At 43.1% G+C, this 6,000-nt stretch overlaps 1 protein-coding gene across 3 annotated transcripts in view; it reads left to right on the forward strand.

Moving 5' to 3' along the window:
* The window catches only part of efl1 (elongation factor like GTPase 1), a 371,901-nt gene that overhangs the window by 277,958 nt on the left and 87,943 nt on the right, over positions 1-6,000 (forward strand). The gene's annotated exons all lie outside the window — the stretch shown is intronic.

Here is a 6,000-nt window from a genome sequence, read left to right on the forward strand (position 1 = left end):
ACTACTGCCCACACACAGCGGCGGCCATCTTGGCCAATTGATTAGCTTGGCCAGGGATTCTCACACTACTGTCCATACAGAGCGGCGGCCATCTTGGCCAATTGAATAGCTTGCCCAGGGATTCTCACACTACTGGCCACACACAGCGGCGGCCATCTTGGCCAATTGATTAGCTTGGCCAGGGATTCTCACACGTCCATACAGAGCGGCGGCCATCTTGGCCAATTGATTGGCTAGGCCAGGGATTCTCACACTACTGCCCACACAGAGTGGCGGCCATCTTGGCCAATTGTTGAGGTGCACCCAGGATTCTCGGCCTCTGCCCGCATGGAGCGGCGGCCATTTTGGTCAATTGATTAGCTAGGCCAGGGATTCTCACACTACTGCCCACACACAGCGGCGGCCATCTTGGCCAATTGATTGGCTTGGCCAGGGATTCTCACACTACTGCCCACACACAGCGGCGGCCATCTTGGCCAATTGATTGGCTAGGCCAGGGATTCTCACACTACTGCCCACACAGAGTAGCGGCCATCTTGGCCAATTGTTGAGGTGCACCCAGGATTCTCGGCCTCTGCCCGCATGGAGCGGCGGCCATTTTGGTCAATTGATTAGCTAGGCCAGGGATTCTCACACTTCTGCCCACACACAGCGGCGGCCATCTTGGCCAATTGATTAGCTTGGCCAGGGATTCTCACACTACTGTCCATACAGAGCGGCGGACATCTTGGCCAATTGATTAGCGAGGCCAGGGATTTTCACACTACTGCCCATACAGAGCGGCGGCCATCTTGGCCAATTGTTTAGCTTGTCCAGGAATTCTCACACTACTGCCCACACAGAGTGGCGGTCATCTTGGCCAATTGTTGAGGTGCACCCAGGATTCTCGGCCTCTGCCCGCATGGAACGGCGGCCATTTTGGTCAATTGATTAGCTAGGCCAGGGATTCTCACACTTCTGCCCACACACAGCGGCGGCCATCTTGGCCAATTGATTAGCTTGGCCAGGGATTCTCACACTACTGTCCATACAGAGCGGCGGCCATCTTGGCCAATTGATTAGCTAGGCCAGGGATTCTCACACTACTGCCCACACAGAGTGGCGGCCATCTTGGCCAATTGTTGAGGTGCACCCAGGATTCTCGGCCTCTGCCCGCATGGAGCGGCGGCCATTTTAGCTAATTTATTAGCTAGGCCAGGGATTCTCACACTACTGCCCACACACAGCGGTGGCCATCTTGGCCAATTAATTAGCTAGGCCAGGAATTCTCACACTACTGCCCACACACAGTGGCGGCCATCTTGGCCAATTGATTAGCTTGGCCAGGGATTCTCACACGACTGCCCACACACAGCGGCGGCCATCTTGGCCAATTGTTGAGTTGCACCCAGGATCCTCGGACCCCGCCCACACAGAGTGGCGGCCATCTTAGCCAATTGATTAGGTATGCCTGGGATTGACCTAATTTCAACAGGAAGTGACCTAAAAATGACCTGATATCAACAGGAAGTGACTTCATTTCAACAGGAAGTGACCTAATTTCAACAGGAAGTGACCCAGAACTGACCTAAAATCAACAGGAAGTGACCCAATTTCAACAGGAAGTGACCTAATATCAACAGGAAGTGACCCGACTTCAACAGGAAGTGACCTGATTTCAACAGGAAGTGACCTAAAATCAACAGGAAGTGAGCATGCTAGTGTTAAGTTAGCATGTTAATGTTAGTTTAGGATGCTAATGCTAGGTTAGCATGTTAATGCTAATGCTCAGTTAGCATTCTAATGTTAGCTTAGCATGCTAATGCTAAGTTAGCATGCTAATGCTAATGCTAAGTTAGCATGCTAATGCTAAGTTAGCATGCTAATGCTAAGTTAGCATGCTAATGCTAAGTTAGCATGCTAATGCTAATGCTAAGTTAGCATGCTAATGCTAATGTTAAGTTAGCATGCTAATGCAAAAGCTAAGTTAGCATCCTAATGCTAATGCTAAGTTAGCATGCTAATGCTAAGTTAGGATGCTAATGTTAGCTTATCATGCTAAGGATCATGCTAAGTTAGCACTCTAATGCTAATATTAGCTTAGCATACTAATCCTAATGCTAAGTTAACATGTAGGAAGTGACCCAGAATGGACCAGTGCATTCGGCTTTCCACCTTGCAAGAGTCAGCAGTCACATCCCAATTTTCCGCGGGAATTTTTCTAGTTTAAATTATTATTCAATTTATGCTAGTGGCATATTTTGGCAGGCATAACAAATAACTGAAGGTAAAAGCAACCTGTGTTTGTCCCTCTGTTGCCATTCATACAATTGACAAAGTCATGGTTACCTGCAAATATGCAGCTTTGTGTTCAATTATATAAGGCCAGATTTCACACTAGGTATATTCGTGACTACACAGAGTTAAGATAATTATTTTAGTCTGCAAACTTTTTATTTTTGTTTGTTGGTGTACTGTGAAGTTTTTCTTCACTTGTAAGTGCCATAGCTGCACAGCTTTAACAAAGCTTTTCCTGGTTGGTTTTTATTTATTAGGGCCCGAGCAGCGACCGCTGCGAGGTCCCTATTGTTTTTCGTTCTTCTTCTTCTTCTTCTTCTTCTTCTTCTTCTTCTTCTTCTTCCTTCTTCTTTTTTCTTCTCCGCAAACAATCACATTTTTGAGGACCTAAACATTCCCGAAAACTCACCAAATTTTGCACACTCTTCGGGCCCGACGAAAAATTTGATATTATGGAGTTGTCATAACAAAGTGACTCTATAGTGCCACCTAGCGTAGAAAAATAAAAAACAATCCCGGCACGTTTGACCTAGAGCTACAAAAATTGGTCGGCACTTGTAGCTCCCCAGGACGCACAAAAAAGCCTCTTGGGACCATGTGCTAAAATGTACAGGAAGTGAATTATGAATTTTTGAATGTCCAATTTTGGCCCATTTTTGCACATTCACTGTGGTCATACTTCCCCCCCCTTTGCAAACAGTTTTCATCCGATTGACTTCAAACTTGGCATGTATCATCTCAACACCTGAGATAACAACTGGGCAAAAAATCTTGACTTTTCGAAATATTATATGACGGGGGCGGGGCATCAAAAATTGCCTTTAAAATTTCATTTGTCCAGAAACAGCAAATGCTTAATAACTCTAATTTACAAGCTCCAAACAATCTCAAACTTCTCATGCAACTTAATGGTCAAGGCCTGAAAACATATATACGATAAAATTATTATATTATTATATAATAATTATATTATATATTATATTATTATTATTATTATACATATAGCGCCACCTAGTGGTACCAATAAATGTCATACTTTACGTTTTTAGCTACTGTGCCAAGCTTGTTGAAGGGATCCAGTTGAGAATTGGTCAGAAAAGCCTTCAGATGTTGATTATGCCCCACACCGAAAATTTTAACTTTTCGCCAAAGGGCGGTGCCGCTACGGTGCCGCAAAGTCTGATAATTTTTCGTGACAATAAAAGCTGCATTAACTTGACCCAGATGATCCTATCTTCTCAAAATTTCACACATTTGATGAGAGTCCAGCCCTTAAGGCATCTATGAACTTATATTTCATCTTACTGATAGCGCCACCTATTGGCAATTTTTTTTCTTACAAATTTTCTTCAACATTTTTCTCCAAACACGTTAACTGGACCTACCTCATATTTGCTCAGATGAGGGTTTCGACCTTCATAATGTCACAACACGAAGTTTGTGAGTTTTCGCGAAACGCTGTGGGTGTGGCTAAGCGCTGTTCGCCAAGAAAACAACGCCAATTTTGAGGGCCTAAACTAGCACAGAAACACATGAAACTTGGCACAAACATCTGGCCTGGCAAAATGAGTAATATTTTATCGTGGATTGTGCTATTTTTACAAAAATGACTCAATAGCGCCTCCTAGAAATTTAACGAATCAGCCCCGGTTGTACGTTTAAGTAAGAACTACGAAATTTTTAGGTGTATGAGGGAGCCCAAGACCTACAAAAAAAAAGTCTCTTGGACCCATATGCTAAAATGAACAGGAAGTGAGCTACGAATTTTTGAATGTCCCATTTTTTTTATGATTTTTGCACATTTACAGGAGGCATACTTTTGCCCACTTCTCCTACACGTTTCATCCGACTGACTTCAGACTTGACCTGGACCATGTCAAGTCCTGAGCCAATGACAGGGGGAAAAAAATCTTGACTTTTCGAAATACTACATGATGAGGGCGGGGCATCAAAATTGGTATATTCAGTTATATATGCAGCGCCACCTAGCCCTTGAGGCATAACAAAAAAAAATACCCCACTTACGGTATTTTTACAAAAATTGTAGACATGTTTTCAAATGAAAAAGGATATGCTTAATAACTCCCCGGTACATGCTCAAAAATATCCCAAACTTGACATGTATGTTTATATTTAAGGCCTGAAGGTATCTCTATGACAAAATTCACTGTATAAAAAGAAAAAAAATGCCTCACTTAGGGTATTTTTACAAAAATTGTAAACTCATTGTAAGTGTGATAACTAAGTCATTTATGAATATTCTTTTACTTTCCACCACTCAAAATGTTCACTGGCATCAGACCGATCCAAACATATGTACTTTTTTATTTAGTTTAATTTTTTTTGATCGCCTCTATGGACAATAAAAGCAACATTGTGCAATGAGTACGAGCGATGATGTGTATATGTACTTTTGCAAAAAATACCAATCAGGGCAACTCATTCCCTAAAAATAAAAAAAAAAGACGCTGATTTTTGCAGATCTTAACAATCACCAAAACCCATTGAGCTTGACACACTCATCACACCTGGCAAAAAACAAACAAAAAAAATCCACTTGTAATGGTTTATCATGCCATTTTCAAAGAAATTCTGCTTCCAATGTGCCAGTACCTGTCACGCCGCCACCGGTGTGACGGGCCATGCTTTTATTTTGGTATCCATGTTTCCTGTCTTATCCTGAAAATCTAACTCTCCTCTCACCCCAGGTCACTTGCCCTTCCTGCCGCTCCCTAATTACCGGTCCCCGCCCATGATTATCACCACCTGCCACCAATCAAGCCAAACAATAAAAGCCACCTGCATTCTCCCCTCCGTTGCCGAAGTGTCACACACAGTCAGTGCATGGAAGCGTCCCACAGTCCTCGAGTCCTTGTTCCCGGTGCCTTGTTGTCTTGCCTTGTTTTTGTGCCTTGTCCTCCCCAGCGGAGCGCCTTTAGTTACCCCTTTTGCCTTGAGCCCTTTTCCTCCCTAGCGGAGCGCCTTTTGTTGTCCCCTATAACTTTTGCCTGTTTTTTCCTCCCCAGTGGAGCGTTTTTAGTTCTCCACTTTTTGATTCCCCTTTCTCCTCTCAGTGTGAGAGGAGACAGCTGCTGACCGGCAATAAACCTGTTGCCTTTGTGGCCTACCTTTATCCTGCGTCTGGGTCCTACCTCTCCTCGTCGTGACAGTACCCCAACGTGCAAGTACCCCAACGTGGCCCGGGCTGCAAGGGCCCTTTATAGCTGCTTGCAGCTCTAGTTTTTATGTTTTTACTCTGATTTGTACAAATAATAATTATTGTAGCGATAATTGGGTCGTCTTTTGGACGAATTAATAATCTGGACGTTACAGAGGTAAGTTGTAGTTATCTCGATAACCTTGAGGGGCACCACGTTGGCTTTGCTTTGGTTAACAGGAGCAAACAACGACCAAAATCCTTTCTTCATCAATCATTCATAATCTAAAGTCACTACACTCGATATTCAGTGGTCCGTTGTACTAACAAAAGAATAATAATCCACTCGGAAACACAGATGACTTAGGCGGAATAGAGTTAATAAAACATTAATTTATTCACGATTACTACACTACAGAATCAAAACATTGCCTATGTCTAACTATTATACCGTCAGAAGAAAAGAAATAAAATAAAGCTAATGAAAATAAGGAAATAATGCGAACGAATAAGGAAACAGGAAAAGAGAAATTTAACTTGCCAGATCTATGATATGTTTCAAATGT

The sequence above is a fragment of the Festucalex cinctus genome, chromosome 4 (assembly GCF_051991245.1).
Source record: "Festucalex cinctus isolate MCC-2025b chromosome 4, RoL_Fcin_1.0, whole genome shotgun sequence".
Taxonomy (NCBI): Eukaryota; Metazoa; Chordata; class Actinopteri; order Syngnathiformes; family Syngnathidae; genus Festucalex; species Festucalex cinctus.